Source organism: Rattus norvegicus, chromosome 16 (assembly GCF_036323735.1).
Source record: "Rattus norvegicus strain BN/NHsdMcwi chromosome 16, GRCr8, whole genome shotgun sequence".
In the NCBI taxonomy this organism is placed as follows: domain Eukaryota; kingdom Metazoa; phylum Chordata; class Mammalia; order Rodentia; family Muridae; genus Rattus; species Rattus norvegicus.
Window position 1 is genome coordinate 87,240,136 of NC_086034.1, and position 25,121 is coordinate 87,265,256.

A 25,121-nucleotide genomic window follows, 5' to 3' on the forward strand; every position below is an offset into this window, starting at 1 on the left:
AGGATCACAGACGTGTATCACCTTCAAAGGTTGACCCTAACGGCTCACATCCACCATCGGGGCTTCATCCCCTTAAATGTCTTAGAGCCTTCAAATACACCACCACCCCCTGGGAGTACAGGAAATGAGTTGCCCTGGTTACTCCAGGTCCAAACCATATCAGAAGTCCAACAAAAATACTGTTGGGTCCATGTCATATGAGATCATCCCCACTTGTTCCTTCCCATGCCACCATTCCAGGGTTAGGGCCCCGTGAGTTGCTGGACACTGTGGCTGGCTGTCGCTGTCTGACACCTGACAGATTTACCCCACCCTGGCGTTGACAGTGTTTTTCTTCATTGACCATTTTTATAGAACAGAAGTTAAATGAGCCCAGGCTTTTGCAATTAATTTTTATAGCGTCATTGATTAGATTTCCCCAAATAATTTATTCCTCACTTCATAGCTTAGAAGGTAATCCCATTAACTATTGTAGTATAACATTTTTAAGCAGACTGTTTCAGCGTCCCGTTGAAAGATTTACACGGGTCTGAAATAAGAGCCATTTCTGCCTAATGATCTGTATGAAACAGCAACAGAAATATAGAAGGCAGGGATAATCAATCTATAAGTTGCTATACATCACCCAGGATTTGTCTGTGTGTCCCTGGTATGGGTGGCTATGCATTACTTGGGCTTTAGTTAACTAAACACTGAAAATATATGTTTCTCCCATATTTAACGTTACCCCTGCACAGCTGGGGCAGTAAAACTATTCTGTGTGGCCCATTCAAATATACAGCCTAATTACCTAATTCAGTCAGTAAATAAAACAAAGTGTTCATCTGAGCTGAGCAGGTACTTACCAGTGTGTGTGTGTGTGTGTGTGTGTGTGTGTGTGTGTGTGAGAGAGAGAGAGAGACAGAGAGAAAGAGAGAGAGAGAAAGAGAAAGAGACAGAGAGATACAGAGAGATAGAGAGAGACAGAGACAGAGATATACAGAGAGAGAGAGACAGAGAGAGAGACAGAGACAGACAGAGACAGAGACAGAGATGGTGCCTAACCTGGGGCAGTTTCTCACTTTAAATATCACAGATATTTAAAGATGCAGTGTGAAAATTCAGTAGAATGCTCTGTTCTGGAGAAATGTTTGCCTCATTTCTGGGATACTTCAAAGCTACAATGAGAGGGAGAGCACAGATTCATAAGAAGTCAAGACATCTAAAGTACTCTACAGCAGCTCTCCCTTCGGGGGCCAAACATAATTTACAAGTGTAATTTAGGTTGATAATGAATACTTCATAGATCAACAAATTCAGAGCAAGAGGTTAGCACTGAATTCAACGAGAGGAAAATGAATAAATATTTTTAAATTCGACATTCAAACACGGCCAGCATCTGCCAGACCCTTAGTTTTGTATACACCTTGCTAAACAGTTTTCAATAGACAATCATAATATTGTCATAATAATTTTAGAGGTCCACACTATTTTCTGCATATTTTACCACTGAGTAATTTGAGACTTGGGGGGTAAGTTGTTCAAATATATATCTATATCTATATATCTATCGATCAATAGATCGATAGATCGATAGATCGATAGATAGATAGATAGATAGATAGATAGATAGATAGATAGATAGATAGATAGATAGATAGATCGATCGATCTGGGGTGGGAAAGATTGAAGGCAATAAATGTTAGACCCATAAAATGTGCTAACATAGGAAAGTTGCAGTGGAAGCGAATATGAATTCAGGAACAAAGAGCACAAAGGGTTTATGTAGCACTTTCCCAGGTGTGGTGATACACCCTAAATTAGACCCAAAGAATGATAGACCTTGAGTCTTTTTACATTTAAGTTATTATTTGACAAGTAAAGTCAATTTGAAGACTTGTTAGTAGTTCTTCACACTAGTTTATCATTCTTTTTTTTTCTTTTTGAGAGCTGGGGACCGAACCCAGGGCCTTGCGCTTGCTAGGCAAGCGCTCTACCACTGAGCCAAATCCCCAACCCCTAGTTTATCATTCTTAACAGAAGTTTGGAGGTAGACATTCAAGGTGCCTAATTAGCTTTATTTGTAATTATATCTCCTGGTACATTTTACTTAAATGTAAATTCAATGCCTACTTTGACCTTAAGTCAGTATGGATTAGTTTCCAGAGTTGATGTTATATTTTCATTCCAAAATAAGGCCCCAGTTTACAATCGAGTTTCTAACTTGTTTCCTGTTATAAGGTATAGAGCCTTCTTCTCTTTAGGCCCTGCAAGAGAGAGATGGCATCTCAGCATTGGCTTTGGGGTTGAGATGTGTGGCTTTAAGTTTGGCACCAACGTGCAGATGCAGTTTCCATCCCAGCAGTGGTAAAGGGGGTGCCAACTTTACATCTCCCTCATCGTGTGCTATAACTACCTCAAGAGTTTCCACAACAGGGGCCACTGAGACTGGAAGAAAGAAACAGGCATTCTCCAGTGACTCCAGACTAACACATTACATAATAAAAGACGTGCTCCCCAACCTGGGACCGGCTCCCTCAAGTCCCTGCTACCGTGTGTGCTCTCTGCTTTCCCAGACTGACACCATTCAGGATCTTTTAATAACAGGGAATAGACTCTAAAAGATGCGGTAGGCCCTCTCCTTGCACTCAAACACGCAACGCTCTCTGATAAAAGTGACAAATTCAAAGCAAAGCAAACCATACAGACGGATTAATTTTCTTTGTGCTGTGGAAAAAGAGCACCAAGATACGGTTTTTCTTCTGGTCCGTCTGTTAAAACTGAGACTAGGCATGGGAAATCTCTTCTGATCTTGAAAACCACCTGGCCCTGGCCCTGGCCCTGGCCCCAGTACCTGGCTTCTGGACATCATTTTTAGTGATGAGGTGACAGCTTTGGGTGGGCCACACTCTTGTGGGAAGAACTTTCTGAACACTGGGAAGCCACAAATAACCCCAGTCCTCAGCATTTCAACATTACAAGTATTTTCACATAATCATGCCGAGATGACTGATTCTTCTGAGGCATCTCTAACATGTCAAGATGCAGCTTCCATTGCAAATAGAAGACCCAGGTTTGTGCAGTGAGGCCAGGAGACTTGCCTTGGATCCTCTCCAACCATTGATTGCTGTCAGGGCAGCTAAGAAAGCCAAGTTATGACATCATACAGTGCTCGCGGTATTGATTCTTTGTCTTGCCACTTCTAAGAAAAACAATATCGTTCCTGTCCTTCCCTGGAATTTAGCTCAGTGGCTCTTGCCTGTGGCCTTTCTAATCAATGTCAAGTCTCCTTGGAGACAATGTCAGAATCAGAATCAAATGTGTCAAGTGAAATGGTAAGTGGGGATCAGGATGAAATTATTTCTATCCACAGCTAGCATAAAATTATGTTTACTTTGCCTCCTTCAATCCATTGCCCTGGCAACGCATTTATGCTAAACACATACAGCATCCCAGCCTGTTAAAAAGATTTGGCATACAGTGAAGGACAGCGAGTGCATTATGAGTATCTCTGTTTGATAACCTCTAAGGACATATGCTCTAAATTCATAATAGGAAAACGGATGCGGTGCCTGGATGCTAGCATCTTTCCTACTGGGGTCAACAGACCGTTAGGTTGTTTCTAACCTAAGTTTTTGTTCAACGAACGTGACATACCGGGTTTTTGCTTACGAGGCCTACTCCGGAGTTAGTGTTAATGATTTCTATTGACAAGGTTATTGGATTCAAAGTGAGTGTTTACACTGAATAGGGACGAGCGTCAAAGCATCCCAAATAGATGCTCCCAACTGTAGGAGCTTAGCGTGGCTTAAGCTCTTTGCTGTGTTCCTGCCCATGAGAGCAAAGACAACAGAGGACATGGGGATAAGTGTAATGAAGAGAAACAATAACAGGATTCAGAGGGGTTAATCCAGGCACAGCAGAGTTAATCTACAAGAGCTAGGGGGGAGGTTTTAGGCTAAAGACTTTGGCAGAAACTTGTTACTTTTTGATCCAGTGGCACCTAATGAATGACTCCACTGGTGGGGAAGATTTGGGACACTCAGGATCGGCCACCAAGAACATCACTGACTTATTTATGTTTTTGTTCAGCACACTTGGGTATTTGCTGACGATCTTCATTTTCTTCTCAAACAATGAGACAAAAGAAGCCTAACAAAGCAGATACTTAAGGAGGCACAAAATGTGACCCCGGGCAAAAAAGTCCCCCTGAGCAAGACTGACAGTCCAATGTGTGCCAGGTTAGTGTGACGCACAGAGGAATAGAGTTTACTTCTGACCCAGAGTGAAAAAACCAGTGAGCGGAGTAATTATCACTCGTAGAAGCGAGGCTTTGAAGCTGTCCCTTGTTTCTCTCTCTCTTGGCTATCCTGATTATCTCATCTCACATACCAAATGAGTCAAGGTGCTAACTCTGAGTTTTGATCTGCTTCGAGACCTGCAAGATCTCAGCTTCACAAAGCTAAATGTACTCACTTTCAAAATAACAGTGAATCGAATCTGGTCAAGTTAAGACATCAACCATGACCTAGTCTTTGAGGCAGAAGTATTAAAATTCAATCAATATTTCTGAGTGAACCTTTGAGTTCGGTAGCATACTTCTGAGCACATTGCTGAGTTTCCCAATAGATGAGTCTCCCCATGAGTTGGATGTTGCAACTCCAACACTGCACCAGTGTCTACTCCTTAAATGACATGTGAAAAAAAGAAAATGAACCACTCAGCCTCCGGCAATTGGGCAGAGAACATACGAGAGGATGTGGTGGAGGAAAAGTGGTTCTGACCCTAACCATGGGCTTTCACGTGCCCTGATTCTAAGAGAAATGTTGAGTTTCCATGGGATTGTCAATTTTGCTCTCTGGATTTGAAATATTAACATGGAAATGTATTGGGCAGAATGAGAACTTTCTGCTTAATACAGCTAATGTTTTTAAAAAGTGCATCTCAACTTAACGTAAGGGAGGTAACATTGTTATCTCCATAATTTCAAAAATGAAACTTGCTTCTCTTTAAATTGTGTGTGTGTGTGTGTGTGTGTGTGTGTGTGTTATTTATTTACACATGCATTAGAAGGGGAAAGTATTTGTTAGTATCCTTTTGGGTCTCACTAGTACAATCATATTTGCTGTTATGATCTAAAGTATTTTCGCTCTTTACCATATCATCTTCACACCGATTAAGTTGGAATAAAATAGCGTGCCTCGAAGCGCTAACAATATGCATTTCTCATACACGTGATCGGCCTCATTCTTAGCCATGACTGGGCAGGCCAGCTTGAGAAATAATGAGTAATGTCAATGTGTTTGGGGTTCTGTCAGGATTGTGATAGAGCGACAAGACAGGGCCAAAGGGCCAAAGGGCAAACAAATAGAGAGTTGAGGAACAGGAAATGCAGGGGTCTGACTGTGGAACATTCTCCATAGGCTTGCTTTGATACTTGTCCCCGGTCAGTGGCACTGCTTAGGGATCTTACAGCATCTTGGGGAGTTGGGGCCTAACTAGAGGAAGTGCATCAGAAGAAATCTTTATTAAAGCAAGTGGGTGACTGTACAATGTGACTGAGTTCCAAAAGGAGGAGGTTGTGGAAGCCATTGACAGGGATGCTCATGAGATTGGGAGTTCCCAGAAACCCCCACAAAAATCAGGCAGGCTTAGCAGTGTGAAGAAGAGCTCCTGGGAAGAAGTTGTGTCTACTAAGGATGGATGATGGACTAGAATGCTGCTGCTGGATAGGGTTGGAATGTCGCGGGCCCAGAGCCTAATTATTATTTATGTTCTTATCTTCAGCTTAGTAAATGACTGTTCTGTGTCCCCTCCCCACCTGTGCCAGACCCAACACTTCGACAGATAGAACATCTTTCGGGATATAATAACAATGCCCTAGGTTTCCACCGCTCTAACAGCTAAGTTGTCTCATAGCACCAAAGGCTTAGCGAGTTCTTATCTCATTTTAACCTGCCCACATTAACGCACTCAGCAGTGCATTTGAAAAGTGTCTTAGTTTATGACTTTTCCTCGTTCATTTACCCAAAAGCTCAGGAAACTGCTAACTCATTGGAACATGGAACCTGGGATAACCCAAATCTGTGTTCCCCAGCCATGATTGCTTATATCTGGCTCCAGAATAAATTCCTTCTTAATCCCTTCCAGGTGAGAGCTATGCTTTCACACTGACAGTAGCTCCTGTAATCCCAGCCTAGAGGGTGAACATAAAATGATCAGAATCCTCAAGGGCAAGTTGGACTAGCTAGAATTAGTGAGCCCTCCATTTACCAGAAGCCCTGCCTCAATAAGTAAAGACACGACACACACCAGGCAAGATGTACAGCGCACACACACACACCACACACCACACACACACACACACACACACCACACACAAACACAAACACACACCACACACAAACACACACACACCACACACACACACCACACACACACATCACACACACACCACACACACACAAACACAAACACACACACACCACACACACACACCACACCACACAAACACACACACCACACCACACACCACATACCACAAACCACACCTCACATCACACACCACACACCACACATAGTAGATGGTGTAAGTTTGTAATTCCAGCTCTAGGGAGACAAACAAATGAAGATCCCTGGTGTTTGCTAGCCAACCAGCAAAGACTCATCGTTGATGTAACTGCTGACAGAAATGTCAGTTTATGCCTAGGGGTTAGGTAACCCATGGAGCCTGCAGCCCGTGGAGTCAACACCATTTTCCACACCTGTCAATGAATGAACACATAGAAAACATTGCCCTGGGCCTCAGGGGCAGATTTTGTTGTTGCAGACTGGATTTTCATTTCTGAAGGGCAGAACGCTGAAAATAATCTCTTTCCAATTATTAATTATAGAAACCCCAGCCCAATCACAGCACAAATATCACCTCCATATCAATAATATCCTACAATGTACCTGACAACGTACCTCGACTGTCAAGGGTGTCAAGCAAGGGACATCTGAAAACTGTCACCAACCAGGGAAAGACAAATGCACTGATTCTTCTCTACACTTTTTCTCTTTTTCAATTTGTTATCTTACCCTAGTTTTCCTTTCTGTTACTGAGATAAACACCATGGCAGAAGGAACTGAAATTTCACAGAGAGAAGTCAGGGCAGGAACCTGGAGGCAGGAACTGGAGCTAAGACCATAGAAGAACATTGCTTATCGTCTTGTCTCATCTGGTTTGCTCAGCTACTTATACACCCCAGACCTATCTGCCTGGGGCTGGGACTTCCCACAGTGAGCTAGACACTCCTACATCAACCGGCAACTAAGAGACTGACCGATCTCATCAGTTCTTCACTTGAAGTTACACCTTCCCAGATGTATGAAACTATGACAGATCTTAAATAATTTGTGTTCAAATACTCTTTGTATTTTAAGGGTGAGTGGTCACCAGTGCAACAGTAATTACAAAGCAAATAAGTGTCACAGCATCATCATCATCCCACAAACACATCCATGTACAAAAATACCTGCATGGGGAAGGTCATGCCACCAGTCTGTTCACTTGAATTTACCACGATGTATACCCCAAGGGAAGAAGGTGATACACACAGAATTCAGGGTGTCTGTGTAGATTTCATGACACCATGACCAATGAGATTTGGTAAGTACATTATTTGGAACATCAAGGTTCTCTGAAACCTAATATTGTTTTCCCAAATTGTACCTGGCTGAAATCTCTTCCCGTTCATCATTGTACATGATCAGAGCTACTTCTTAGCAAATGCCTGAAAGTGAGACGTCTGTGTCAAAAAGCTACGGATAGTATTTTAAAGTCTGTAAAGGTCCCCAGGTCACTGTCTAAGGTCTGTGTCACTTCAACACACTTGAGTCTGAGAGTGCCTAAGAGGTCCCTTCCTGATAAAACAAATGATTCCTAAAGAGAATCTACAGATATTTTTCTATCTGCCAGATTTTTAATCAGGAAGAAGTCAAAATATGAAATAAATTATAGAAGAGTTTCTAAAAGAAAGGCTCATGGTTTAAAAATTATAACCAACAGTGCTAAAAAATTAATTGGTTTCTGTCCCATAATGTTCTGCTATAAAACATAAATTAATATTTTCTTAAATATGCAGCATGCTAAATAATGAAGAAACAGGCATTTATTGGTGGATATATGTGGTTTCTAGTTTTCTAGTTCTCATTATGATGAGACTTCAATTAAAATAGGTTGGAAAGCAGATTTATATTGATAAATCTGGTTAATTGAAGATAGATCAATTGAGCTCGTTTTATAATATGATGCAGGAAATGAGGTGTTATTACTGTATAAGGAGTATCTTTCAGTCAGAACTCATGAAGAGTCCAGGAAACAGGATGTTATTTTCTACACATCAGCATTTCTAGCAATAGCTCCAGGCCACCACATTCAGAGATGTGATCCCAGATATTAGTGTCATCCCCTGCCTCCGGGGCTGTGCAGTCCTCATAGGGTCCTTGCCAGTTCAAGAACTGCACTGTGACTTGTGGAAGATCAAAGGCCTTTTCTGCTTGTGACTCTGGGAACCAGCTATGTCCTGCACCCAGCTCTCTGCATGAGCTGAAGCGTCCTGGATACAGATCAGGGTCAGTCTCCTACATTGGCTTTCTCTTCTGCAGATGAAAGTCGGTTCTAACAAAGTGTGGTAGTAAACACCTTTAATCCCTGGAAGCACATAGATCAGGAGGAGTTTGAGGTCAACCTGTGACACTTCTATCAAGTCCCAGGCCCAGCTTGGGCTCCAGATGACCTTATCTCATTTTTTTTTAATTTGAGATCAGAGGAGAGTCAGCCTTAATTTTCTAGCTTTCTACAACTTTATCTTCCTCTTGTGACATTCCCCACGGCTACAGTAGTCTGCTGGAATTCTAAAGAGAAAGACACAGAAGAAACACAATGGGATAATGACCAGACCCTGTCAAAGATTTTTCCGCAAAGGGAGTCACTTACTGGTATTATCTTCTGTCCAGATATGTGTTCCCTGACCACTAGAGTGGCCTGTGAATTAGCTGAGCAAGGGAAAGGACTCGTTGAACTATTTAAACGCTAGGAAAATCAGGGTAGCATGAACTTGGCATGCAGTGGTGTTTACAAAGGTTTACACCAGCGTGGCCATGTCCCATGGCGGTTACACCAGGCTCTACCACAGACAGGCTTCTTTCTGGAGATGTGCACATTCACCTTCCTGATGCAGCATACTCTGGCTGCTCCTCCGTGGCACCGGCCTTCTCCCTCACCTTACCTCACATTCAAGGGTTAGCCCAATGGATAATCAGGTAGAGTAGGAAGCCCACAGAAAGCCACGGACCTTCCCTGCTCCCTATTGCCCTGGCCATCTCAGGGATGTTCCTTAGAGAGCAGGGTTCAGATTTATATCCTGCAGCATGGTTCGGAGAGGAAACATTAGCCCCCTCCCCCAGCAGGGTTGCTGCTGGCACAAACCAACTCGGGGTGTTCTGAAGACAGAGGTGCTCTGCTTCTGTGAAAAGGTGGCCACAAGCACATGAGGGTGGGAACAGAGTGGGACTGTAGTCAAGGGCTTCTGATGGAATTACTGAAGTGGGAAATGATCAACCACCACACACTACCCACCACAAGTTTTTTCTTGGTTTCATTTGTTTTGTTTTACATAAAGGATCTTAAAGGACTTTTTCACTTTGACCGATTCCCCTTTCTTGTGTCATCCAGCCCACTCTGAGTCAGAATTAATGAATGCACCCCTGGCTCCTTGACACACTGTTCATGTGTCCACCAGTGCACCATGCACAGTTCCTGTTGTGGCCGTATGCAGAGCTGTATCCCTTACTGATTTTCTTTCCTTCACTCATTTCCTTCTAAGAGGACATCACAGAGAAGGGGAGAGCCTTGTCTACACAGCAATTGCAAACCACGGTGGGAACATGAGGGCTTCAGGAGAGTTCTAAGTCCCATTGGAGGGTCGGGAACTGAGCTTCCTGTCTGTAACTTCCTAGCATCATGCTTGGAAGTTACCAGAAACAATGCAAACCGAACTGAGCCAAACAGGGGTGAGGTGGAAAATAGAATGTGGATTCCGGTTCCTCCCACTGCAGGTGGAACTTGTCACAACTGGTCAGTTCACCGGTGTTGCAAGTAAATAATTCTAAAACCCAGATATTGTCCTAAACTGTGAAAGTTCAGATTATTTTAGTTTGTTGTTGCTGTTGTTGCTTTGTTTTGTTTTTGTTTTTGCTTTTTTTTTTGCTGCTGCTATTTATTTTGACCAAATTGGTTTCTCATTTAATTTTAGTACCAGAATCCATTATTCTTGTCTAAGTTCTGGCTTTAACCATAGTCATAAGTCTGGATTGGAGATGAAGTGTGCACCCTTGCCTTGAGTGTTTTCCTGAGCATTTCTACCTTACTGTTATTCATGGTGGTGACCCAGTCTACCTGGGTGGTGAAGAAGCGATGATGTGGACAAGGAGACCCCAGCCTCTCTGTGTCATCATCCAGCGACGTGGCCATCTTCACTTGAGAGATGCATTGCTATCCTGCACCATCACAGCATGTTAAGAGCACAATGTGCTCTTTGTTCTATGGCAAAATGTACCCAGATGGCCTTGGTTTTATGTTAATATCTTTTCTAAAACTATAGAGGTTTCTGTGGAGGGACTTAATTTTCTATCAGTCGTTGAACACTATATGATTAGATGGATACATGGAAAGTCCGCACTGTGTTGAGGGCCCTTCCTGAAGAACCCCTTATCTTTTGATGGTCACTCTTCATTGCCTCCATCCATCCTGCCAAACCCAGGAAAACCCAGCTAATTACTGGGGTCCATTTCCTCTCAAAAGTTAGGTTTCCCTTGGATGGTGACAGAATTTCATTAGCGAAGACCGAACAATTATGTGAAGTTGGCAAACTGGGCTACATTGGTATGGAGAAGAATTCTGTTTTATTACTCAGCTTGCAACAAGTTTTTTTTAAATAAAAAAGTATCTTATTCTTGTTCCATAAACAGTGTAAAATATATTAATGATTTTTTTCAGGTAGACCCTCACTCTTAATATCCTAAGCACATGTTAAAATCACAATCCTCCTGTCTCATCGTCCCCAGTGCTGATGTTGTGTGGTACCCCAGGTGTGTGAGATTTATAGAAATGTGGGGAATTCATTTGAAGCCCTTTTACTATTACTTGAAAAGCAATCTTGCCACATTTACATGACTGTTACCTCTTCATTTTTTTTCCCCAGCAATGGAAATGAGTTTAAAGATGTCCGAAGGATTTCCAAGCCAAGTGCCTTTTTAAAACCGTGACGTTACACAGAATCTGCATCCTCAGGACAGCAGCTACATTAGGCAAAGTTGGGATTCAATGGAGCATCTGCAGGACACCTAGAAGGTTTTCTCACACTTCCTGTGGCTCTTTTCATCTTCCTTGCCTTTGGATAGATGGATGGATGGTTGAGCAAACTTAAGGAGTTAATGGGCAGATAAAGGTTGGGATGCCAGAGGACAGTGCTGTTAAGAGTTAAAAGACTCGCTCCCTGGCCTGCCTCCTCAGCCACAGTCCCCCTGTGAACTCTTGGTGTTCCATTCTTTCAAGGCTATTGGAAAGGGGAGGCGAGGAAGGCTGCCTGCTGCTCCATTGACTCCAGCCACCCTGCAAGCAAGTTTAATGGGTTAGAAGTTAACACTAGTGACAGCTGCAACCAAAGTCACCAAAGGTTTCCAGGGCACAGGAGACGCCCCGTTGCTCAGGCAGCTTCCACTGCTGACCACTTTCCTTTCTCTCTTATCTGCTTCCATGACAATCAAGGGGGAACCCATTAGGAAACAAAGCCTAGGATGATAGAAGTGAGGGAAGCCTCATTAACAAGAGGCTGCAGGACTAGAAAAGCTACCTCTAATTACTGCAGGTTTAACAGCCGGAGATCAGGGGAACAGATAAACTCTGGGAGAAATCAAATTTCCTTTAAACTCTCCATCATTCTGTTAGCCACTGGCAGTCACACCCAGTCACACACACTTGCAGTCTGGCTTCTTTTTCCACCATTTTCCTATAGCATTTTATCAACTGGTTTTTCTTCTAAAGAGCTGTCCAGGACACACAAAGAGAATCTGCAGTGGATGAAGCATGAAGCTCTTTCTTCCCACAGAGGACGAAAAGGGACTTTGCCCTCTCCATGCTCCCCAAGACCCCACTTGTAATCTGTGTACCACCACCACCACCACCACCACCACCACCACCACCACCACCACCACCACCATTTTAGACAGTGCCTCATTATTTGGCCCTGGCTGTCTTGGAACTCTCTAGAACACTAAGCCATCTTCCAATTCATAGAGCTCCACCTGTCTCTGCCTGCACAATCCTGGTATTAAAGGTCTATACCCTGACACCCACTATCTTAGTCAGGATTTCTATTCCTGTACAAATATCATGACCAAGTAGCAAGATGGGGAGGAAAAGAGTTTATTCACCTTACACTTCCACATTGCTGTTCATCACCAAAGCAAGTCAGGACTGGACCTCAAGCAGGTCAGGAAGCAAGAGCTGATGCAGAGGCCATGGAGGGATGTTACTTACTGGCTTGCTTCCCTTGACTTGCTTAGCCTGCTCTCTTATAGAACCCAGTGACACCAGCCCAGGGATGGTACCACCCACAATGAGCTGGGTCCTCCCTCCTTGATCACTAATTGAGAAAATGCCTTACAGCTGGGTAATGCCTAATCAAGCATTGAGACTCCTCAAGGGAGTTTCCTTTCTCTGTGATAACTCCAGCTTGTGTCAAGTTGACACACAAGACCAGCCTGTACACCCACCCATGATCTGTATGTTCTTACTGTTGAAATACAATATATAATTCTTAGGTGCATAGCTTATTGAATCTGTGCATGAGTGTGCATGGCGTGCACGCTTATGCTCCCATGTGCGGAGGCTGGCACTCTTGCTCAGCCACTCTCCACCGTTGAGACTGTTCCTCTCACTGAGCCTGGGACTAAGCTGGTATACCACAAGCCTCAGAAATTCTCCTGGGTCTGCCCCCAACAGTGTTGGGGTTACAAGTCACAACAGCTCTTTATGTGGGCGCTAGGATGCAAACTCAGGTTCTCATGCAAGCACTCTTACACACTGAGCCATCTCTCTAGCCCCAAAAGTCAGTGAGATTTTACATGTCCCATAGAACCTCTGCTCAGGTTCCAATCCCCAGAAGGACAACTCACTTGCTCTCTTATTCAAACCAGTCCTCTGTGAGGAAACAGATGATAGCCATCATCAGTTCAGCGTTTGTCCAGCCCCTCCTGGAGTTTGTTTCTCCCATGGGGAAGGGTCTGAGACTCTTTAGCATGACTAGGCATACTATTCTCCAGTGAGATTTGCTCAGACCAACCTGGTTATGTGCTGGTGACCCACCTGTGTCATGAAGTACATTTGTCTCTACCCCCTCAGCCACTTGGCCTTCCAACCCTGTCTGCACACACACGGCCTCTGGCAAACTTCCTACTGCTAGGTGTTTTGAAGGCTGTAGAACCACTAAGACCATTTCTTCTTTCTACCTGCCTTGGAGGTTAGCCTCAAAAGCTGTTTGAGCTTGTGAATCACCCAGCCTGAGCATTAATCTCATACTGCTGTAACTTCATCCCCTTCCACTAGAGCATTCTACCCAATCCAGAAACATCTTTTCCTAGTGGGAGAGCTGGGAATTCCATTCCCATCAATATACCAATGATCCTGTAAAGGCTGAAGCCCTCAGAGTTCTCATGGAGTTTTGATTTTCAAGCACACCAGTATGGTCTAGCCAATCTGATTGAGTAAACTTGCATTTAAACTTGTCCTTAAGCTCATTAAAGACTTTCCTCTTCTGTAGAGATGGTTAAAAGCAGCATCTGTCTCACAAAGGTTTGGGGATGGGGTAGAAATTAACTGAATTTATAAACACCCAGTTCTGTGCTAGGAATATCGACTCTTTAATGTAAGTTATTAATTAATAGTTTCAATTCCGAAGAATAATGACAATAGAAGGGGAGAGAACTCAATTTGTAAATTAACACGGCAAGTCACTATTCCCTAACATGAAAGTCATTCTAAAAACAGTAATAAGAGTACAAATGAAGAGCCGTGGTGAGAATCTGAGAGTCTGGGCATGTCGGTCACATACCTAGTTTGGGGGAAATCCACAGTTGTCCTCTATATGGGTTTCCCAGGAAGGGGTGGGAATAGGCTACCAAGCCTGATCATCCATTAATTAACTGAAAGCCGTTCAAACATATAGAGTAACAGCACCCATCTCATCAGGAAAAGAAGGCAATGCCCAAGTGTGGATCTGGGATAGCTGTAGTAAACGGTCTAGTGGTCACCGAGTCAGCCAATGAAAGAGCAGCCAGGAGTTGTCAGCACAGCAATTAGCCCACACACGCTGAGTAAACAGAGAGGGAGAAGTTACTTCTAAATGGCTTTTCCTATCTCACCACTTTCTGCTGTGTCAAACACACTACAATGAAGAGTCACCCAGTAGTGAGTGATATAGGTCTCACTAAATCCCACAATGGCTTTCTCAGTAAACACTCCCCGGGTTGGAGTGCCACACACCCAGTGGGTGGGAATAAATACTAACTGTAATTGATATGGATACTCAGGTGTCAAGTATCAGGGCTGATACCTCAGCAAGATGAGAGCAAGCTCAGCTGGAGAGCTCCCCCGCAAGTTCTATTCACCAGTAGATGCATCCTAAAAGGAGGAGGCTGTTCTTCCTCCTCTGCATAAAAATGTGCAGGGGTGGGCGCAGCTAGGGTGGAGCTGGAGACACACAAGTCTTGTGGGTGGAAACTCATCTCAAAGGCAACCGGAGAGGCTTAGGCAGGAGGTGATGCTGATTGGTTCTGGGCTCTGCTGGGAACTCCTACCTCTTGGGACTGTGAGGATTCTGGAAAAGTCACACAGCACTCAATGACCCTGAGACTTGCTGAGTCTTAGGGACTTGAATCCAGCTTCAACTACTGCACCTATTTTCACAGCTCCCTCCTGTGTGGGAACCACTACCATAAACCTACTGCAGGAGAGATTGCTGCAGGGGACGCTAATAGAAAACAGTATTTAGGTATTAGTGTGATCTGCCCCATGTCAGATCATAAATTCCCTAGAAACTGCATCCAGGGACTGGGACTGGGGGATAGCGGTCAGTAAAGGGGTTTCAGCACATGCATAAGGACCTGTGTTCAGATCCTACAAACACCAGAAGCTGGGCACGGCAAGGTATTTCTGTAACTCCAATTCTGGAGGTTGAGGATAAACAGGAGATTGTCTGGGGTTGGTGGCTTCAATCTAGGAAAACAACAGCGAGATCTGGGTGCAGTGAGAGTTCCTGCCTCAGAGGGGTAAGGGAAATTGAGAGAGGCAAAATTTCAACTCTTTCCCTCTGCTTACACATGGGTGCATGCACCCACATACAACATGTACAACATGTACACATACCCCACCCACAGTCATATACACACATGGCCGGACTTGGCCAGTCATGCTTACAAAGCCAGTGCTGGGGAGGTGGAGACCTGTGGGACCCTGAAGCTTGCTGGCCAGTCAGTCTAACCATCAGTGAGTTTCAGATTCCTGTGGAAGACTCTGTCTGAGAAATGAGGACACCTAACACCAACCTCTGACCTGCACATGCAGGCCACACGCTGCATTCACATCTCTCATACACAAACACGCACACACTTAAACAGGAAAATAGACATATGTGCGCACACACACACACACACACAAATAATAAAGGTCGGACGAGAGAGACAAATCAGTGGTTGAGAGCACTTGTTGCTCTTGCAGAAGACATCATTTTGTTTCCCAGCATCCATAGGGCAGCTCACAACTGTCCATAACTCCAGTTCCAGAGGATCCAACATGCATGCACCTGGCATACACAACATGCATCCTGTCAAAACGTCCAAACACAGGGAGTAAAAATACATCTCATAAACACACCTAAAAGTTAATGATAGTAAATTGTTTCCAAATAATGGTCAAATCTCTTAAGTGTGCTTTGTTTTCTTTTGTTAAATTTAAATCTTGACCAAAATATACACTGTTGGGACTGGAGAGTTGGCTCAGAGGTTAAGAGCAGTAGTTCACACAGGTTTTCTGGGTTCAAGTCCCAGCACCTATATGGAGGATCAAACCACCTGTAACTCCAGTTCCAGGGTATCTGATGCTTATCAGCTGGAAGCTCCAGGGCTGCAGGTGGTTTCTCTTCCTTTCCTTTGTGTATGTGTGTACTGTGTGTGTGTATGTGTGTGTGTGGTGTAGTGTATGTATGTACTATGTATGGTGTGTGCAGTGTATTGTGTAGTATGTGTGGTGTATGCAGTGTATGTGTGTACTGTGTGTGTGTTTGTGTGTGTGTGGTATAGTGTATGTATGTGGTATAGTATATGTATATAGTATATGTGGTATGTGCAGTATATGTGTGTGCTGTGTGTATATTCAGTGTATTTGTTGTGGTGTGTGTGTCTATGTGTGGTATAGTGTATGTGTATCGTATATGTGATGTGTGCAGTATATGTATGCAGTACGTGTATGTGTGTGTGTGTGCATGTGTGCAGTGTATATGTTTGGTGTGGTGTATGTGTCTATGTGTGTATTTTTAACTTTCTGAAGACAGTATGATTTTACAATGAGAAGGGGAGCTTATTATAAACCTTAAAACCTTTCTACGATGAGAAATAAATGGATATTTTCAGAACGCTGTGATGCCATGAACAAGATGTTTAACTTGCTAACATCTACACGAGTCTATTTCACATGCTTCCCATCCCACAAGCAGTTCCTTGGCCTATGTGAGGTCAAATGCGTATGTGTAGACTTACAGTGATAACATCTACAGTCTCTCAAAATACCTGTGGCTGAGCCAACTGCTGGAGAAGCAGCCTGGCAGTCCAGGTTGTTATGAGTCACTTACTCTGACAGGACAGCATTGCCATCCCAAAGATAGTGCGTGTACAATCAAGCTCCACTGTGAGCTTGTGTGAATTGTAAGTACAGCTGAAGTTTATCAATGTCAATTTAAATAATATGGCATTAGGAAACTTATGGACCAGAAATGAACCAGATTTTGATCTGAGCAATGTATTTTTTTCAGTAGTATAAATAAATGGGTATGCTAATGTTTAGCACTCACGAAAATGTTCTCAAATAGTGTCACCTGTATTACTGAAGCAAGTTCTTCATGGGATATGTTATGGGCCTAACTTAAGTTATACTAACATGTGGTGTTTCTCTATTGAAATGCAGCATCATTTTTAGTCATTAGTTTATATAAACCTCCCCACTAGGATCACAGGATGACCATAGAAAGAGTCAAGAGGCATGCGAGCTGCTATCTACCCAAGACGATTCACCAACCAACATAGAGAAGAGAACCTCTGGAAGAAAGATGACAGAGACTCCATTACCTGGACTTGGAAAGACAGTCCTCCACGCGTTCTCTCAGGGTAGATCTACACCAACATCAGGGAGCCTCTAAGAAGAAAGCCATGCTGTTTGAGGAAACGCAGGCAATATTTGTAAGTCCATTCTAGTAGGCTGTGTAGGAGTGTCTTAGGGAAGTCTCCTCAGTCTCCGGCGGTCTCTCCACTCTCAGCATCATCTGCACCACGGTATTCAGAGTTCTGGGCCTCACCAGATCTACCCAGTCATAAACTCTCATCATAGGCTGAGTCTGCTTACCAAGTGCTGTTGCGACACACTTGAGCTTTAGATAAGGGAGTGTCAGAGTAGACAGCTACAGGCTTATCACTGGTCATCATTTGCCATCAACTTTCCCATAGAATTCCTGTGACTCTCGTGGGTTGTATCATTCTTATTTAAACAGTTGGGTCATAGATATGCCCTTTGCCTAGGTCATTAAAGTGTGAACGAGAATGCCATGCTTTATGCTGCAGATGACAACTGCTGGATGTTCTTTGCCTTAAGTGATATGGAAGTGAGTCCCCAAAGGGCCACTAAAGGACATGTCTCTATACCATTGTACCATTGGCCTTTGTTGACACTACCATCGAATCTATCATACCCTGACTGATACAATTAGAACTGAGAACCAGAAACTACCCACGACCCTCTCATCAATGTAATCAATGAGACTCCATACAACATAAGCACAATACTTTTAACCCAGGAGAATTCGAGCATCCTGGGATTCCCAAGAAAGAAGGGGGGAGGACAGAGAATTCGTGGGACATGGAAAAAGCAGAAGCAAAGACTGAGAGTGTTATTCCTCTCATCACTGTAGGTTGTAGTCACAATAAAAAGCAACTGCTGCCAATGTGTTCAGGTGAAGCCTAAGGGCCAAGCATTGCTGACCCTCAGCAAAAAGGCATCAGTGAGACATCTCTTCAGGTGTTCCTCAGAAGGGAAGGTGAGCTCTCAGATCAAAATTAGGACTGGTGGACTATGGCTATGATTGGCCAGGCTGGGTTGTTGTCGTATACTGCAGAAGCAAACTACAGCTCATGGTCATCCAAGAGATCACAGAAACAATGAGACGTTCTTTTATACTTGAGGACTTGGCACCAAGACTGACAATTTGAGCTCAGTCCCGAGAACAGCACAGTAGAAAGAGGATGGCAACTCCCATTTCAATAGAGAAACGTAGAACATTTCATCAAGATACATATCATTTGGGTTGCGATTTTTAAATATATTTAACACAACAAAAAAACATATATATATAATATATATATATTCTCCAAGTGTTGGAGAAGCCACAAAGTGACCCAGGTCCTTTGGGGCAGCCCAGAAGATTGTGAGTGGATCCCAAACATTAGACGCGGAGTAATTTACACAGCTGGAGTTTGACTGTGCTCTGATTTGATTGTGACTGTGCCCTGGTTTTTCCCTCTTAAAATAGGAAAGTATTCAACTTATTTCTGATTTTATAGGAGCCCACAGTTGAGACTTTAAATGAAAAAAAAAACCCTTTGGATTTTAAAAAATACTTTGGAGTTTTTAAGGAGACTGAACTTTTTAAAGTGTTTAGATTTGTAAGACCATGGGACTTTTAAAGTTTGTAAAATGGTTTATAGTATGATGTTTATATGAATGTGTGATCTTGGGGGTAAATGAGAAAGGAAAGATTGCGGCTCGACAGTTATAAGTTTGAGTGTCAAGTTGTCAAGATTCAGTTGTGCTGGATAGTTTTATGTCAAGTTGACACCAGCTATAGTCTTCAGAAGGGAAGGAACCTTAAAGAGGAATTGCCCCCATGAGACCCAGCTATAGGGCACTTTCTTAATTAGTGATTGATGGGAAAGGCTCAACCCCTGGGCTGCTAGTCCTGGGTTTGTAAGAAAAGAAGCTGTGTAAGCAACAAAATATGAGCAAGTCGTGGGGAACGAGCCAGGAAGCAGCACGCCTGCAAGGCCTCTGCATCAGCTCCTGCCTCCAGGTTCCTTCCCTGTGTGAGTTCCTGTCCTGACTTCCTTCAACAATCAATGATAGCGATATAGAAGCACAGGACAAATAAACCCTTTCTTCCCCAGTGTGTGTTTTGATCACGGCACTTCATCTCAGCAATAATTACACTAATTAACACACACACACACACACACACACACACACACACACACACGATTAAGGAGAAAGTAAGAGGATAATAAAACATGGATAGACAAAGCTACCCTAAAACATAAGGCTTCCTTGGAAACTGACATTACATTCAGAGTTATGTCCTGTACATTCGAATAGAGGTGGGTTCTGGAAGGGCTTGGGAGCATGTAGTATTGCAGGGAAAAGATCAAGACCAGAGGCCCAGAGTCAAGGATCATGTTCAAAATATACAAAGAACACCTTCATCTATGTGTTGAGCCTTTCTCCAGCTCAGTGGGAAAGGCTCAGTCCTGTCTGGAGCCATGCTAGAATGCTAGAATCTCATAGGAGATGTTAGGTGTAACTCATGCCTTATGGCACTGCAAGTTCACGCTCGTAAAGACTTGTCTGAGAAGGGCATGAGGGTGAATGTTGGAGAAAGGTTCACAGAGGGAAGCTGAAGGCTTGGAGGGACGTTAGGCTTCATTCTGCATATAGAGATCAGCACTGCAAGGTTTCGAACAGTGCACTGCCCAAGTGATAACTCTGGTTTGCAAAGATCATGCAGCTGTCTGTCTGGAGAATGGACTGTGAAAAGGCAAGCTTGGAGCTCACATAGCAGTTGGGGGACTTCTGTGCTCCGGCAGATGACTGATGATAAAGCCAGGGTTGCAGGAGGTGGGATATGATGAGAGATATCCAGTGGGGAACAGAGTTGGGGAACCAGACTTGATTATGGGATAGATATGGAGCCAGGTGAGAAAAAATGAGAGAGTCATAAATCAAATATGACTCCCGAGGAATCCACAATTGGGGATGTCATTAAAGGAATTCGGGGACGTCTAGAGGAGCAAAGAACTGAGCGTAGGAGAGACACAAGCTGACAGCTAAACATATGAGCTTTGAGCTCAAAAGAGAGGCAAAGCCAAGTTATTTAAATAAGAGAGTCATCAAGCATATTAAAGTACTTAAGCCACACAACTGGTCGAGATCCCCTGTCAGTTTCTCTTTGAAAGTCCCTCAAACACATCTCTTCCTCTGTTTTCTACTGCCATTAATCTTTGTTTCCCAGAAGATCCACTGCAGTCTTTCTATACCCAGTGCCTAGCCTCACTCCTTGGCAATCCCTTTTATACATAAGTCTACCATTCATCTTCCTGTTGCACAAATTAGATCACTCTTCTCTTCAATAAAAGCCAAGTGCTTATTATGCGCACATCTCTCCGTTCAGTGCTTTGAGTGAGTCAAAGAAGAGTAAGAAATAGATTCTGATACTAGAAGCTCATACTCTATAGAAATGATGTTTCTGTTTAACAAAAAACATAGCTCAGTGTAGAAAGTGACAATGCCGTGGAGAAACAAGGAAGAGTCAAACGTCATAAGCAGCGGAGGGGAGTGACAACTGGCTTTCGGCATCATGGAGACAGGAAAGTTTGTGTAGAAGGTTGTATTTTAGTTGGAATAGGGTCACAAAATGGCACCTTTGTCTTGGCGAGGGAAGGTCGGGGTCCCAGTCTCTCAAAGTTTAACTACTCTTCTACTTTCTGCTAAGACTGGGGCCCAGGGGCAGGATGCAGTCTTAGATTATCTTTTCTGGGCTCAACAGTCACTCCCAACTGTGTCTTGTCACCTCAATTCATTTCTGACATAGTCTGTAAATGAGAACCCCATCCCTCCAGTGTTTGCTTAAAGCTAGATTGAGTGCTGTTCAATATTACTGATGTTCAAGCTCTGGGCCTGCCTTTTGCTTTCTGATTCTCACCTGTCTGGCACTTTTCTATCCATTTCTTCCAGTGAGACATAGTCACCCTACATTTATCCCACCATGTGGATGAGAAACAATCACCTCACACATTTAATTCCCCTCAACTGTAAGTTTGTGTCTTGCTCTATCACTCTGTGAGTTCCTACTGTTTCCCAGTTGGTCTGCATGGGCACTCAACTGGATTTGAAATCACCAAAGAGGCCTGTCTCTGAGCATTCCCTTTATGTGACTGAAGGAGGAAGATTGCTGCTTGATGGGCAGCAGCGATCCATCAGCTGGGATCCAGAGTGAATGAACAAAAAGATCCGAAAGCTAGCTGGGCGCCATTATTTCCTGCTCTTTGCTTCCTGTTTCACTGACATGGGAGGAGCCACAGCTAGGAGTTACTTCTGCCTCCACGCTTTTGAGCTGTGAGTCAAAATACTTTGTTCTTCAAGTTGCCTTTCCTGGGTCTTATGTCCCCATCATCATGAAAGGCACTCATGTACCACAGGACATGTCAACTTTACGAGCCTGCTCTGCCCCTCAGGACTTACTACTCCTCTGTACTTTGTCCTCTTTCTTCAGTGGGCTGTGAAAAAAAGAACTGTCTTAGTCACTGGTCTATTGCTGTGAAGAGACACCATGACCAAGGCACCTTGCAGAAAGGAAAGTATCTAGCTGGGGCTGGCTTACGGTTTCAGAGCCTTAGTCCACTGTTATCATGGTGGCAGCACACATGGCACTGGAGAAATAGCTGAGCTACATCCTGACCTGTAGGCTGAGTTATGGGAGGGGCTAGCACAAACTTCAAAGCCCACACTTCTTTCAATGAGGCCATGCCCCTCCTAATCCTTCTCAAATAGTGCCACTCCCTGATGACTATACGTCTAAATATATAAGGTTATGGAGACCATCGTTATTCAAACTACCACAATAGTGAGTGCAGCCATGTGTTGAGAAGTCTCCTTTCTACTTTCCTATCTGAGGAATCTACATAAGCTCTTGTCACATCTACCAAATAAGGTTCTAGATGTAAAGAGATATTCAAATCATGCATTCGAAATTAATGATTACCCCGCAAATCTTTGGTGCCCGTGTATGGGAGACTCTCAGCTGTTGAATACTTCACTCCTCCTTGACACTAGATAATAGAAACTTACCAATCTCAAATGTGGACTCTCCAAAGAACTAAGACAAATGGATATGTCTAACTGATTTTGAGAAGCATAAATACTTGATTCTAAGTCATTTGTTGTCAGGCTAATGGGATCTCACTGAAATGACAGTAGCTCCCATGACCCTCCATGGCCAGGTGGTGAGGGAACTCGAATCCTATCTAGGGAGGACAGCTTGAGAATACGCGGCTGTAGCTTTCATAAAAGAATTTGTATGAAAAAGAAGCTGGCATCCTGAATATCCTCAGATATTAAAGGACTAAGACAGAAGAGGATTAGACTGACTCTAAAGGTCTCCAAGGAACCTTTCTGGAGATAATAAATAGCGGTGAAGGAAGATGAATATTTACTTAAAGGAACACTGAATATCCAGAGATTTCCACTGGGTGAATGAATGGAGCTACTGAGTCTCTTTTTATTTGGTACATTCAAGAAGTTACATAACTCCTCAAAAAGACTTATGACACTTCCAACACAGGAAGGCTACACCTAGCATTTTTCCATCTATGAAGTGACTCGATTCTACCATAATAATAGGAAAAATGCACAGGCCACTTAGCACACGCAGGGTCCTGTCCCACACATTTTATAGGCATTGCTTCATTTCTTTGTCACAATAACTATTATTACATCCATGACTAAAGATGAACTGAAGGAGAAAGACATTAAATAATTTGCCTTGGTTCCCACAATTAATAAGTATTTGATACTAGGAAATCTTTTTCCAGAGCCTAGTCTCTTATTTTGTCTTTCATAATCCCATGACAGATCTAAGTCCAAAATGTGAGCGGCTTTACGTAATAAAGGGAACAATGGGTAAGAGAAGTGGGGTGATTATTGAAGAGCTGTGCTAAGAAAATGACATTCTGCAAGCCCAAAGGAGCAGCTTTGGCAAATGAGAGTTTTAAAGCATAGTTCTGGACACCTTTATAGTCCCGTGTGACAGGGACAAGGCAGGGAGCTCTAAAACGTGACGGCTGTGTCATTTTTTCCTGTAAACTACATCCTGTGCACGTTGCCTGCCATAGAGACTAAACCCCAAAGCTTAATACGCTTGCAAAGTTAGACACTCTCTAACTTAATACTCTTGCAAAAATAGACACTCTCTCAAATCAAGAAAGCACATAAAGAAACAGGAAGTATGATGTGGGATTGCTTCAAATGGTGAAAAGAGAAGCATAGAAGAACAATGAGAGAAACAGGAGAACATCAGGAAGCCCAATGTGGGCCATCAAAGTTATGCTTTAGGGTACCAGGTGGAAACAGCCAAGTATGTAGAATCTGACAGTCTCTTGCTCTGTTCCTATTCTGTTCTCTGGAAAGACACTGTTATTTGCAATATGCCTCATCTGCACAGGTAGAAGATCCCTTGGTGGGGTCTAGAAATCACGGAGCATCATGAAGTAGGACATGGAAAATAACCTGTGAGGCACCAGAAGGGCCCTTCTTGAGAAGTGAGATTAGGTGTAGCACCCAGCTAGTGAGGAGCTTGGAGAGCTCAGCTGAGATCCACAGATGCTGTGCAGTAGCAAGAGAAAACACGGGACCAATGTGAATCTCAGTGGTGGGTGTGATGGTTAGTCCTTATTGTCAACTTGATCAGACTTTCAATCAGCTCCAAGATACACCTCCAGGTGTATCTTTGAGAACATTTCCAAAGGAGTCTAACTGAAGAGGGAAAACTCACACTGAATTTGGCTACTACTATCTCATTGCTTGGGATATTGGAGTGAAAAGAAAAGGGAGAAAAAGCAGCCAGTAAGTACCAGCATTCCCCCATCACTGCTTCCTACTTCCTCCAGAGCTGAGAGGTCCTACCTGGAATCAAATCATCTCTGAGCTACTTGGTCAGTAAGATGAATAAGTAAAGCAGTCAGGAAGACTGGATCGTTGGCCATAACCAATGCAAAGAGAACCAGCATACAGAGATTGAGCCCATCTGTAGACTAGGAAGGCATGGTGAAGGAAAGACTCAGTCAGAAGAAGCAGGAGGGCAGAGAGTTGGAGCCCAGCTTGAGCTCTATGTCATTATCATAAAACAAGAGCAGTTTCCTTTACCCGATTACTGTCCTGGAGTAAAGAACTGCCTAGATGTATTCGAATGAAAATAATGGTAATGTCTTATATAAATGAAGTTAGGGAAGGGAAATCTAATTAAAAATGAGGACTGAGGACACTGTTTATTTAGCTGATGAATTTAAGATCAACTCTGTTCACCATCACACATGTAGATAAGAAAGTACATGGATAACTGTTGAGAACAGTTATAATTTGCATCTGAGCCTTAAAGTTAAAATTTTCTGAACTGTTTGTACATGGGTTTTGATTTATAAAAATATTTAATTGCTTTAGGAGATACTTCTCTTTGTTCATTTTGAATCAAACCAGCAAAAGTGTCCAGTAATGGCTGTGAGGTGTAAGCCTTTGGATTTGACTGCCACATGCTTTTGACTCTTACTTTCTGGGGCTCCTTGGGGACTAGATTCAAAGGTAAATTTCAGTTCCTGGTATTTTCTGATTTAACATTTGCCAACTGCATTCCAAGCTGGAATCTGCTATCTCAATACGATGTATCACCGAGAATCCTCGAGCTCACTTATGGTATTAAATGTGTGTGAATGCAATAAAGATAACTACTTTAATCTTG